General features: G+C 42.7%; 1 non-coding gene across 1 annotated transcript; it reads left to right on the top strand.

Annotated features, from left to right (window-relative positions):
- Positions 1-13958: 13958 nt before the first annotated feature.
- LOC120368273 (U6 spliceosomal RNA) lies at positions 13959-14064 on the top strand. Its single transcript, XR_005582459.1, has one exon. It is a non-coding gene; the product is annotated as a U6 spliceosomal RNA (small nuclear RNA).
- The last annotated feature ends 669 nt before the right edge of the window (positions 14065-14733 follow it).

Here is a 14733-nt window from a genome sequence, read left to right as displayed (position 1 = left end):
TACTCAAGAGCCCCCTGATCTCTCTTCTCTGTAGGCCAGATCTTGTAACAAAATTTACAGTTCATCAATTGGAAAATTTAAATGCAGTGGCAATAAAGGGGGTCTTGGGGCCAAGTAGCAGCCCTCAATCTTCAAAGGCAAGGTAGTGTTAATTAAGTTAACAGACAGTAAAGGCAAAACAACAATCAAATTCATCAGATTCCTATGGATCTATGGTGTTGGCCACTTAACCGTGAGTGTTCTTGTAATTGAAATATGCAGAAAACCTACTAAATGCTTACTTCCTCTGAAGAAGCAGAAAACTTTCAGATAAAGTCAACAAGAATCTGCCTTACATCAAAAAATCCAGAGAATCATAGCACCTCACTCAATTCTCATACTTTAGCCAGTTTCCAGGCCTAGAACTCCTTAAAATAAGGGACAGTCAGGTCCCCTTGAAAAACCATCCAGGTGTACTCACAGAATGTTACACTGTTAATACTTTTCCTTTCCTAAAAGAGACTTGCAACATTTTACTAGGAAGACTGTGCTTTGATAAAAGAAAATAAAAAATGTGGGGGACTACTAGACACTGACTTTGAACTGACATTGATTCCAGGAGATCCACAACACTGTGGCCCTCTAATTAGAGTATTTTCTTACAGAGGTCAGGTGATTAATGGAGTTTTAGCTCAAGTCTGACTCACAGTGTATCCAGTGAGTCCCTGAAGTAATTCACTGGTGATTTTTCAGTTCCCAATCCATAATTGGAATAGAAATACTTAGTAGCTGGCAGAACACCCACATTGGTGTCTTAAGTGAGGGCCACTATGGTGGGAAAGCGCAAAGGAAAGCCAATGGAGATGCTTCTAGATAAAACAGTAAATAGCCGGGCGCAGTGGCTCAAGCCTGTAATCCCAGCACTTTGGGAGGCCGAGGCGGGTGGATCACGAGGTCAAGAGATTGAGACCATCCTGGTCAACATGGTGAAACCCCGTCTCTACTAAAAATACAAAAAAAAATTGGCTGGGCATGGTGGCACATGCCTGTAATCAGCTACTCAGGAGGCTGAGGCAGGAGAACTGCCTGAACCCAGGAGGCGGAGGTTGCGGTGAGCCGAGATCGCGCCATTGCACTCCAGCCTGGGTAACAAGAGCGAAACTCCGTCTCAAAAAAAAAAAAAAAAAAAGAAAAAGAAAACAGTAAATAAAAAACATAACAACATCCCTGAAGGAATTTCTGAGATTACTGCACCCACGAAGGATTTGGAAGACCAAGATGGTTATTCCCACAAATCCCCACTGAACTCACTTATTTGGCCTAGTCAGAAGACAGGTGGATCCTAAATAATGACAACAGAGTCCCGTAAACTGAATCAAGTCTTAACTAAAATTTCAGGTGTTGTACAAGATGTGGTTTCATTAATTCAGCAAATTAACACATATCCTGGAACTAGTATGTAACTCTTTCTGTTCATAAGGTTCAACAGAACAGTTTGCTTTCAAATGCCAAAGAAGGCACTAAACCCTCACTATCCTACATGAGAAGTTTATTAACTCTCTACCCCATGTTACAATTTTGAGGCAAAGAACTTGATCAGTTTCCACTACCACAGGAATCATGCTGGTCCATTTCATTGATGGCACCATACTGATTGGACAAAGTGAATATCAAGTATCAACTATACTGAACATATTCATAAAATATTTTCATGTAAGTCAGTGGGATATATATCTAACTGAAATTCAGGGGCCTTCTACTTCAGTAAAATATGTAGAGGTTCAGTGGGGTGGGGTATTTTGAGATATTTTTTCCAAAATGAATGGCAACTGGTTGCATCTGGCTTCACCTACAACCATTACATTAAAAAAAAAAAAGCTGGGTGCAGTGGCTCAAGCCTGTAATCCCAGCACTTTGGGAGGCCGAGGCAGGTGGATCACGAGGTCGAGAGATCGAGACCATCCTGGTCAACATGGTGAAACCCCATCTCTACTAAAAATACAAAAAATTAGCTGGGCATGGTGGCGCGTGCCTGTAATCCCAGCTACTCAGGAGGCTGAGGCAGGAGAATTGCCTGAACCCAGGAGGCGGAGGTTGCTGTGAGCCGAGATCACGCCATTGCACTCCAGCCAGGGTAACAAGAACAAAACTCCGTCTTAAAAAAAAAAAAAAAAAAAAAAAAAAGCACAAGGCCTAGCGATCCTATCTGGATTTAAGAGGCAACACATTTCTGTTCTGGGTGTGTTATTCTGGCCCATCCACCAAACAACTCAAAAAGCTTCTAGTTTGACTGGGGCTGAGAACTCAAGGCTCTTCAGCAGTCCAGGCTGCCATGCAAGCAGCTTTTCCACTTAGGACATATAATTCTTCAGATCCAATGGTACTTGAGGTATCAGTGGCAGAGAGGGAGTTCTTTGAAGCCTTTTTAGGACCCCACTGGTAAATTTTGGAGCAAGACCCTGTCCTCATCCACAGATAACTAGTCTCTTCAGGGTCAGCTTGTGGCCTTATACTGGTTGTAACAGAAATAAAATGCAAGACTGTGAACCACCAAGCTACCATGCATCCTGAATTGCCCATGATAAACTGTTACCTGACCCAACTAACTATCAAGTTAGGTGTGCACAGCAGTACTCCATCATCAGATGAAAATGGTACCTATGTAACTGGGCCAGAATGGGTCCCCAAAACAGTAATAAATTACATGAAGGAGTGACACCTATGCCCAGGGTGTCCATTCCGGTAACACTGCCCACTTCTCCTAGCTTGCACCTATGGCCTCATGAAGAGTTGCCTGTAATCAGTTGACAGAGGAAGAGAAGACTAGGGCCTCATTTACAGATGGTTCTTCAAGATATGAAGGCACCACCTGAAGGTGGAGAGTGGTAGCACAATAGCCTTTTCTGGGGCATCCCTGAAGGAAAGTGGGGAAATAAATCTTCCCAGTGGATAGAAATCAGGCAGCGTATCTAGTTGTTTGGAAGAAAATAATTATTAGAAGTGTGCTTGTTCACTGATTCATGGGCTTTGAACAATAGTTTGGTCAGATAGTCAGGGACATAAAATACATAATTAAAACACTGTTGATGAAAAATTTTCAAAAGAGGCAAGTGGATAGCCCTTTCTTAGTGTCAAAAAAAATATGAAGACATTTTTGCTCTGTATAGATGACCACCGAGGTTTACACCAGTGAAGGATTCTTTAATCATTACGTGGACGGGATAATACATTCTGAAATACTGGTCAGCCTCTTTCCCCAGCTCCCTGTCATCACCCAGTAGGGTTACGAATAAAGTGACCATGGTGGCAAAAATGGATACTATCCATGGGCTCGTCAGCATGGCTTTCCACTCACCAAGGCCAACCTGGTGACAGCTCCCTCTGTGTATACTCAAACTGTCAGCAGAGGGACCAACACTGGATCCCTGATAAGGCACCATTCCCCAGCATGATCTGCCAGCTTCCTGGTAACACTTTGGTTATATGGAACCACTCCCATTATGGAAGGGACAGAGGTTTCTTTTTCTTACTGGAATAGACCCTTGCATTGATTATATATTTTTCTTTCCTGCATGCAGGTCTTTTGCCAAAACTAGCATCCATGGACTTAAAGCATGCCTTATCTAGAAGCATAGTATTCCATACAGCATTCCTTTTTAATAAGGAGCTTACTTCATGGCCATAAAATTGCGGCAATGAGCTCATGCTCATGATACCCCTTAGAGATGAAGTAAGTGCCATGTATAAGTAAGTGTAACCAACCTATGCAGATGCCAACCTGCCTTTCCTCAGTTACCTTGTCCTTTGTTCCTGGTAAACTCACTGTATTATAAAATACTGGAAGCAGATGTTTCTATTTATAAAAGTAGAACACAATTATCAACACAAGAATGAGAAACCAATAAAGACATTCACCTCTATTTGTTTCCTTAAATGCCTCCAGTTTCCTTTAAACTTGGGAATTTCAGTTCTTCTCTACATGAAAGCCACAGTCTAAGTAGCTGGCATGGAAGATAGGGTTGCTCTCTGCATGCAGAGAAATGAAGTTAAATGGTGCCAAGTTGCAATACAGTAGATGAGAAGGTTTTCTTTTTAAACCAATGTTTGACAATGAATTTCTCCGTGTACAGTACTAAATACCAGGGGCCCTCATTGTAGCCATACCTGGGAAAACCAATGCAAATCTGTTAATTTGGCATAACTATAAATACAGTATTTTTGCTCTGTTGGTTGCACATAAATACTGAACAAATGTCCCCTATTGTTCAATAATAGTTTTAGACTGTTTGACTAGAGATTTTCTTAATTGTAAAGTAGACATATGATATAGAGTCTCTGAGATGCATCCTGTGGGAATGCTTCCTTCACAAGATAACGTGTTCCTCTCAACACATTCATGTTGGCACACTGCAGGTCTGTTGCCAACATAAACTTGGGTTCACTTGCCTGGTTCAACAAGAGCAGATATCCATAATGACATTTCTAGCAACAGCAACAACAGCAGCAACAACAACAAAACAACACATTTACTGCAGGGCACCAGATACAAAGAGTTCAGGCAGCTCATGCTTAAGACCAAAACTACCAGACTGCTTACAGGTAGCGGATTTTAAAGACACAGAGGCAGGGGTTATACACAGCCAGAAATCAATATATTGAGGTTATACATTGGTTTTAGCCTAAGAGGATGAAGTATCTTGAACTGGGGCCTTACAGGGCATAGGGAGATTCAAAGATTTTCTGATTTGTGATTATTTAAGAAACTAAATTTGTCACAAAATTTGAGATCAGCAGAAAATAATGTTAAATTTGGCTCATAGACACAACCTCCTGTAGGCCCCTCAGGAAGAAATTCGTAACAAAGAATGGCAGAGGAGTTCATTTCATAGATTCCCCTTATCTGAGGTCTACATGCTAGTGCATCCATTTGGTAGAGGTGCAGTTTTCTGAAAAAGAACTCAGGGATGTATGTTAAGCTTTGATTTTTAGTTTTTATGAGGAACCAAACATTCTCATGACTCAATTCCTTGCTATTTTTTTTTTTTTTTTTTTTTTTTTGAAACGGAGTTTTGCTCTTGTTACCCAGGCTGGAGTGCAATGGCGCGATCTCGGCTCACCGCAACCTCCGCCTCCCGGGTTCAGGCAATTCTCCTGCCTCAGCCTCCTGAGTAGCTGGGATTACAGGCACGTACCACCATGCCCAGCTAATGTTTTTGTATTTTTAGTAGAGACGGGGTTTCACCATGTTGACCAGGATGGTCTCGATCTTTTGACCTCGTGATCCACCCGCCTCGGCCTCCCAAAGTGCTGGGATTACAGGCTTGAGCCACCGCGCCCGGCCAATTCCTTGCTATTGTTTAAACCTACTATTAACTTCTTGCTTATCAAGTGGCTGATGTACTTCTCAGAAGTAGAGATGTACCTCGAATTTCTGTGAAGGGACTCAAGAGTTTCCATTATGTCCATGCTTGGGGTGGCCACAGGCCCCTATAAGGGTTCCTGTACCATCTCAGGCCCTAAATAAATCCTTATCTGCTTGTGGGACTCCTGAATTTCTTTTACCGATTTCTTGCCTTTGTATCGCTTGCTGCTTTCAGGTGAGAACATTCCTGTTCAACCTTGGCTGATAAATCCCATTTCCACTGGCCAAGACATTTCTATAACTATTCATATATGAATTATGTCAAGAGTGCCAAAGTTCAGTATAAAAGAATACACATCAGTTGATCTGCTATTATTTAATAGAGAGGTGGGTAAATTATTGACTATGTCAATGAAAATGGAGATCTGAAAGAGCTGCTAGCAGAAAAATATTTTTAAAATATTAAGCTAAATGAGATAAAATAATAAAAGATTTTAACATCCTTCCTAAAAGTGATTGTTACAAATATTGTGCTGAGCAGAACAAAATTATGTGTACATTTTCTTTCTTTTTTGTTGAGACAGAGTCTCTCTGTCGCCAGGCTAGAGTGCCATGGTGTGATCTTGGCTCACTGCAACCTCTGCCTACCAGGTTCAAGCAATTCTTCTGCCTCAGCTTCCCAAGTACCTGGGACTACAGGTGCGTGCCACCATGCCTAGCTAATTTTTGTATTTTTAATAGAGATGGGGCTTCACCACATTGGCCAGGATGGTCTCGATCTCCTGACCTCATGATCCATCCACCTTGGCTTCCCAAAGTGCTGGGATTATAGGCATGAGCCACTGTGCCAGGCCTATGTGTACATTTTCTAAGTGGCATTTAAAAAATTTATCACTGAGACTATTTATTACTGCCTCAATTTCAGAGCCATTATTGGTCTGTTCAGGGATTCAGCTTCTCCCTGGTTTAGTCTCAGGAGGGTGTATGTATTTGTGCAGGAATTTTCCATTTCTTCTAGATTTTCTAGTTTATGTCCATGGAGGTGCTCATAATATTCTTTGATGGTTGTTTATATTTCTGTGAGGATGGTGGTGATATCCCCCTTGTTGTTTCTAATTGCATTTATTTGAATCTTCTCAACATCACTGATTATTAGAGTAATGCAAATCAAAACCAAAATGAAATACCATCTAACACCAGTCAGAATGGCTTTTTTTAAAAGTCAAAAAATAACAAATAATAGTCAAACAAATAATAGATGCTGGCAAGGTTGTGGAGAAAAAGGAGCACTTATACACTATTGGTGGGAGTGTAAATTAGTTCAACCATTGTGGAAGACAGTGTGGTGATTCCTAAAAGACCTAAAGACAGAACTTCCATTTGACCTAACAATCTTCTTTCTGGATATATATCCAAAGGAATAGAAGTCATTCTGTTATAAAGACACATGAATACATTTGTTCATTGTAGCACTATTCACAATAGCAAAAGCATGGAATCAGTCTAAGTCGTCCATCAATGATAGACTGTATAAAGAAAATGTGGCACATATACACCATGGAATACTATGCAACTATAAAGAACCAGATGATATCCTTTGCAGGGACGTGAATGGAGCTAGAGTCCATCATCCTTAGTAAACCAACACAGGAACAGAAAACCAAATACCGCATGTTCTTACTTAAAAGTGGGAGCTAAATGATGAGAACACAGGGACACACGCTCCATGTGTATGTGTCCACATGCAGAGGGGACACAATACACTCAGAGTTCCTGAAACTATCGGTCTGGCTTCCAATGAATGGGGCAACCAGACACACAAGCACACCAAATCTTAACCATTCAGGCTACTGGAAAGGAAAGGAACTACCCGGGAATGCCAGCAGCTTCCACGTAGCTGATACCATGATTGGGGCTCTAGGAAATTTCCCTTTATTGCAAGGCGTTTTAATCTTGGGGAACTTCTTTTTTTTTCTTGCCATTGTACCAGCTGCCTACCACACTTCCTTACCATAGGGCAGGCGACATCTCAAGAGGCTGACAGACTTCAGCGCTGGGTAAGGCAACCAGAATGCACCCTGAACTGCCTCTACCTGTTCTGTGATGTCACTTGAGCTCTGCTCTGTTTAGATGGTAGCTGCTTATGACATCATCCGGGCATGTATGGCATCTGTATCTATGTCAAGACCTGATGGGGTCTTGGTGGGGGGGCATCTGAAAATGAGATGAGGTTTCAGGACTTTTAACCAGCCCTTTGGTGGGGATCCATCTGAGACTGTGCATTCTGAATCTGCAACTGTAAAAGTGTGTGTCTACCTTCAGGCCCTCATCTCTGTCTCTCTCTCCTCCTTCTTTCCTCTGTAAGGTGATCTGCGTAAGCCCTACTCTATCCAGGATCCAGCCCTGGAGGGAAACACCCTCTACTGCCATGCTGGTCACCGTTTTTAGGACCCTGGAGTATTTCTCACAACTGTGCCAGTTTTTTATGGGGAAAGGAAACATGTGAACCATTCCATAGGTTATCCAAAGGGCTTGACACAATGCTTATGGTGCTTAATGTTGTTTAAGTGAAAAAAAGCTCAACAACATGTAAGGTAAGTATTTAGGGAGTCCTGAATCCAACCTCTCTCTGCCCTTTTTGTCTGCCTAGTTCACCATTTAAATTTGTTGCCATTCAGTCACCCTCTACTAGGGTAGTAAATACAGCAGAACAGGGACTTGGGATGAAGCTGATGTGCTGGTGGGAGTGAGGTAGGGGGTGCTGTGCTAGCTGCTGCTAATCACCAGTCTGCCCAAGGAGCTGACTCTGTGATCTCTTTGGCTGTCCCAGCTGTGTGCTGATATTTGCACAAGTGTTCCCTTTTAGGACCATGAGTGATATTACTTGCACTGCTTATATGAAGCTAGAAAAGTCTTTCCAACCCACAGAGGTCTGGTTGAAGGATATGAGCAGTGCAGAACAGAAGAGAGACAATGAAAAAAAGTTGTAATCCCTGTTTCAAGAGGGGTGAGTAGTATGGATACAGAAACCAAGCCAGGAAGGTAAACAAGGTCCTGGGGCATATCCGAGGTAGCTGCAGAGCCTACAGGTATGAACCCATTACTAAGAGAAAAACGGTCTGTTATTGCAGTGCTGTTTGGACTGTGTACAAGTTAGGTTACAAATTTTGACCTCTGGATGGATGTAACCAACACTAGTCTTCAATGCCAGTTAGATTCATTTTGTCAGAAGCCTGGAAAATTAGAAAAAATATACCATATGTCCAAGCCTTCATGCTTTTAGAAAAGCAGGATTCATACCATAAGGGGAGACACCAGCTGCTAGCTATACCAGAGGACAGAATGGAAGAAATGCTCTTCACAAGCCAGAGAGACAAACTCAGGCAGAAAGAAATGAGGAAGACGTAGGACTCTGAAATATCCTACACTCAGCTGTTTTAGCAGCTCTGGCCCCCACAGCCAAAATGCACCTGGCCTCTGCTCCACCCCCAAAAGCTCCCACTGTAGTACCTCCATACAGGGCCCTTAACGCTGGCCTCTGCATTGACCCAGATTGCCTTGATGCTACCAAGTGAGGCATCAGGCCTAGAAGAGGGAGCTACTCTGCCACCTCAGTATAATGAGAGAACAGAGATGGCCTCTCCCACCAATGCTTGACAGGGTACATGATTTAGCAAGGAAGTATCAACGGCAGGAGCAAGGGAATTCCTGTTTACAAGGATGGCCGTGGCTGGCCTGGATGCGAGTAGGCAGCCTGTCAGGTATTACTGGATGTCCAGCCCGTTTTCAACATCTAACTGGTGATATGGAAAAACTGCACCCCACTTTAAGGGAGGATTCCCCAGAAGATGACTGATCTCTGCGTGTCTATCTGTGCTGCCCACCAGTGTACCTGAGCAGATGTGCAGTCTCTCCTAAACATGCTTCTGATTGCAGATGAAAGAAGATCAAGAGTCTTCGTGCCTCCATGAAAACAAATCCAAATACCCCAAACCTGAAGGGACTACTCTGGGTGCAAACCCTAATTGGGGCTCTAATTGATAAGGGGACATGACCCGTCCGGAATATTCACAAACCAATCATCTTACGGGACTCAGGAGGGGAGCACCAAAATGAAAGGGTTTAAAAAAAGTTCACACAGTCACGCGAGATTCAAATGAGAACCAGTCTGAAGTGTTGAAATGTATTTACCAAGCTTCTGTAGATACACTCACAGAGAAAGGGAGGACATTAAAATTCAAGGCTAATATATACGACTTTCAATTAGCAGAACATCCTTTACATAGAGAGCAGCATAGAAAAACAGGAAGACCCACTAGGAATAACCCCTTCCCAGCTTGAGAGACAAAGAAACAGAAGTTGCAAACATAAGATCAGAATGAACAAGGAAGCCTCTGCATCGGAAAGCTCCAGGCAAGCCTCTGGTCTACACCCAGCGTGCCTATTGTTAAGGAGAAAAAACACGGAAGGGATGACTGACCCAAAAGAAAGGAACAAGGGGCCAGAAAAAAAGGTTCTGACAGGGAAAAAGCCCACAGACAAATGGTAGAGCAGGGTCACTGATCTGACGGGGATGCCTGGGGGCTCTCCATAGTCCCTCAGAGACAATTAAAATTTCCCCACAGGAACCCTGGGTACAAGTGACAGGAAAAAATTAACCGATTTCCTGGTTAATACTGGGCAAACGATTCAGTTCTTAACACCTCAGGAGAAAAAGCACCAAAATGACTGTACCTGTGATAGGACTTGCAAAAAAAAAAAAAAAAAGCAACAAAAGGCTTTCCTACAACCTTTAGAATGCAAACCAGAAAGTCTGGACTTAGGGCACTGCTATTTCTATAAGCCAGAATGCCCAATTCCCTTGGTAGGAGAAGACCTATTACACAAATTAAATACTCAAGTAATTTCTCCCCAGAGATGTAACTCCACCTGCAGGGCCTGCTAGAGCAAGCATTGCAACATAGATGTTATTCATTTGCCTTAAGAAGAAAAAATTTTCCCTCAGAAGTCTGTGAGAGAGTGGGTCATTGTGAATGGGCAGATGGAATCCCAGGAAAAGCAGTACACAGCCAGAACACATAGGAAAAAGAGAGGGAGCTACTGTGCCCCAGGTGGGGTGGTGAATGAAAAACAATCGGTATACATTAATAAAGGAAGCCTTAGAAAGAATACAGCCTGTCTTGAAAAAACTTGAGAAGTGGACGGATTCATCCTTGCAGATCCCCATGGAATAGCCCTATTGTGCCTGTAAGGAAGCTACACTTCCACAAATATCAATTTGCCCACGACCCGACAGCCATTAATAAAATAGCCTTGGATATTCACCCAATGGTTCCTAACACATATACTCTGCACACTACTATATATAGAAATTATGAATGCCTTTCAGTGCTAGATCTAAAAGATGCTTTTTTTCTGCATTTCAATTGAAGGCAAGACCCAGCAATTATTATTACTATTTTTTTTTGAATGACAGGACCCAGAGACTATAACAACCATTTAATAATGTTGGACAGTGGAGCCTCAATGTGTTAAAAAATGCACCAACAATTTTGGGGAAATACTGGCAAAAGACTTAGGAGACCTACAACTAGATTAAGGAGTCTGGCTACAACACGTAGATAATTAATAACCAGCCGCAACTACAGGAAATGCCTAGCTGACATCATCTTAGTTCTAAATCACCTGGTACAATATAGATACAAAGTATTCCCAAGAAGGCCCAAAGAAGTAAGTAGGAAGTAACCTGTCTTGGCTTTAGGTTAAAGCAAGGCCAAAGGAGCCTGATGTCTGTCCAAAAACAGGCCATAGCAGCCACAGAGCCCCAGATAATGGGGGCAACTGCAGGGGTTCTTAGAAAGGGTTGGCTTCTGCCAGATTTGGATTCCGAAGTTTGGACTAATGACTAAAACCCTTTATGAATCCCTAAAGGGAATAGACTCACTGCCCCTTCTTTGGACATCCAAAGGCCAACAAGTATTTTATACCATCAGAGAAAAGCTGATATCAGCTCCAGACTGGGGTTACCAGATTCCCAAATGCTGTTCAAATTCTATATCCCCCCCCCCCAAAAAAAAAAGAAAAAGAAAAAAAGCGTAGGTCTGGGTGTGCTAACCCAAATGCTGGGAGATGCCTCACAATCCATGGCCTATTTCTCTAAACAATTAAACCAAACATTAAGAGATGTTCCCCCGCCCCCCGCAACTTCCTCTGGGCGACAGCACCCACTGTGAAGTCCTATAGGAAATAGAAAATTTTACTCTGGGACAGCCAGTTACTGTGTTTGTGCCCCATCAGGTGCTGACTCTACTAGAACAAAAGGGAGGCTACTGGCTCACTGGGGGGTGAATGGGCAGACACCAGACCATCCTCTTACATGATCCAAATGTCACCCTACAAACCATCATGGCTCTAAACTCCGCCACACTGCTCTCAGCTGAAAAATAATCCTGAGTTAAAGCATGACTGTAAATCCCTGATGTAGCTTATTCAAAATGCTGGACCTGTCAAACCAGACAATGAGTGCTCTGTACTTGAACAACACTGATGGAAGCAGGTTAATGAAAGATGTGCACAGAGCCAGATGTGCCATGGTGACTACCAAAATGGGATAATAGAAGCCCATGCCCTTCCTGCAGCTACCTTTGCACAAAGAGCTGAGTTAATTGCTCTTACGTGACTCTTTAGAATTGTCCCAGGAAAAGGGAGTAAACATTTATTCTGATTCCATACATGCCTTCCTGGTAATGCACACCCATTGGGTGTTCTGGAAACAGAGAGGCCACTTGCAATCAGAAAATACGGATATTAAACACCCAAAGGAAATTCTGGCCCTAGTAGAGGCAATTGCCTTGCCTCTTTCTTGTTACCCTCAATCTTAAAATGGGAATAAAATGTGCAATAAAATCTGTGTGAATGGTGAGTGCGCATGTCAGTGAACGGGGGTTTCAAGGGCCTGCCCTTGAAATTCCAATTTGTAGCTGCAGAGTTCGAGAGGGCTCTCTTCCTGCGTTTCCGTGGATAACTCATAAGGCTAATTGCCTTGCCTGATCAGGCCTCCATCACACACTGCCCCAACACCAGAGATATAATTCACAAACAACCAAAGGTAACCAGGCAGCTGGCAAAGCAGCAAAATGAGCTGCTTGGGAGGCACAGAAGCTGGAGCATGAATACTTTATTTGGAATTACTAGATTTTAAACCTCATTTACACTGAACAAGATGCAAAACATGCCTGAGCCAGGAATTTGAGAAAAGAGATTCCAATTCCCCCTGGAAAACTGACACTTAACAGGATGATGATACTCCCTCAAGGCCTTGGTTTATCCAATCTCAAAACGTCTACATGAAGGAAAGCACTTACGGGAAAAATGCTCTCGCCAACCTAGTGCAACCACATCTCAGTAACCCACACTTCGAAAATATCACTTGGAAAATTACACGAGGATGCATTCTGTGCACTAAAACAATCCCAAGACAGAATGCAGCCCTCCTAACAAGGGGATATAGTACAAAGGGCTGAGTCCCTTCAAAGACCGAAAGGTAGGCTTCACTCAGATGCCTACATGGTTATGTGAGCCAAGGAAAGATAAAAAGTTATTAATAAGATAAAAAGAAGGAAAGATAAGCGATATGCTTTTGTTAACATGAAGTTCTCAATTCTAGAGTAATAAGCACATACTTGATCTTTGCTGAAACTACCTGAATGGGTGTAGACAGCCGCTTTTCTCCAAAACAAAACAGACTACTGGGTCTGTGGGGGAGGTACCCCTTTCTCCACTGCTGACTTGCCACTGCACATCCAAGTTACTACCTCGAGCACTTGGAGTTATTTTTACATATAGGACAAGAGTAAAAATTCTCACTCATTTCCCATCTATGATTATAGTACCACTCACCATGAGTGCTCCACTTTTGGGGAAAGTTAGAAACATATCTTCCATCTGGCTTGTAAGCAGATTAATGTCACCCCCTCTATAGGCTATGCTGTATATGACAACATAGGATGGCTGATGATGGTGCAAATCCAGGCAAGGGCTCAGGTACATCTATGCATCCAAAAACATAAGAGCAACACATCCAACACTAGCAGCCTGGCTAAGGGAAGGTTACCTCTTAGCAATGTGGCCAAACTCATCAACTGACTAGTAATATGTGGCTAGAATGGCAAAATAGCATCAGGCTACATGTTACAGCCTCTCTTTTCTCCTGGAGTTAGCTATGGGTCTGGGGCAGTCACGGCTGGTCTTACTTACCTTACAAGTGGACTGGGAGATACACCTGGGGGTGCCCTTACCTACCAGGACACATCCTATGCCATCTGGACTCTCTCCCTGACAACGGGGAAAAGATGAAAGCCAGATAACACCATCAAAAATGGGCACCCTGGTGGTTCTACTCACTAGCTGTCTTTTCCTCCTAGACAGCAAATATAGATGTAGAATTATAAGTAAAGACCCTAAGAGTAGAACTGTTGCTTGTAATAACACCCAACACAACGTTACCCTTCTCACTGAAAAACTCACAGATTAGACAAGTGGCCCTACAGAAGCCTATGAACTTAGATATCCTAAATGCAGCCCAGTGTGACACTTGTACATTAAGACTGAATGGTGCGTGCTCGCTTCAGCAGCACATATACTAAATTGGAATGATACACAGAAGATTAGCATGGCTCCTGCACAAGGATGACATGCAAATTCATGAAGCGTTCCATATTTTTAGAAAGAAACGAACAAAGTCTCCAAGAAAGATGGGACTATGTGAAAAGACCTAATTTACATTTGACAGGTATACCTGAATGTGACAGAGAGAATGAATCCAAGCTGGAAAATACTCTTCAGGATATTATCCAGGAAAATTTCCCCAACATAGCAAGGCAGGTCAATTTTCAAGTCCAGGAAATACAGAGAACACCACAAAGATATTCCTCGAGAAGAGCAACTCCAAGGCACATAATTGTTAGATTCACCAGGGTTGAAATGAAGAAGAAAATGCTAGGGGCAGCCAGAGAGAAAGGTCGGGTTACCCACAAAAGGAAGCCCATCAGACTCACAGCGGATCTCTCAGCAGAAACCCTACAAGCCAGAAGAGATTACGGGCCAATATTCAACATCCTTAAATAAAAGAACTTTGAACTCAGAATTTCATATCCAGCCAAACTAAGCTTCCTAAGCAAAGGAGAAATAAAATCTTTTATGAACAAGCAATTACTCAGAGATTTCATCACCATCAGGCTTGCTTTACAAGAGCTCCTGAAAGAAGCACTAAACATAGAAAGAACAACCAGTACCAGCCACTCCAAAAACATACCAAATGGTAAAGAGCATCGACACAATGAAGAAACTGCATCAACTAACAGGCAAAACAGCCAGCTAGCATCAAAATGAGC

The sequence above is a fragment of the Saimiri boliviensis genome, chromosome 5, assembly GCF_048565385.1.
Source record: "Saimiri boliviensis isolate mSaiBol1 chromosome 5, mSaiBol1.pri, whole genome shotgun sequence".
NCBI classification, from domain to species: domain Eukaryota; kingdom Metazoa; phylum Chordata; class Mammalia; order Primates; family Cebidae; genus Saimiri; species Saimiri boliviensis.
This window is presented reverse-complemented; position numbering and strand designations above follow the sequence as displayed.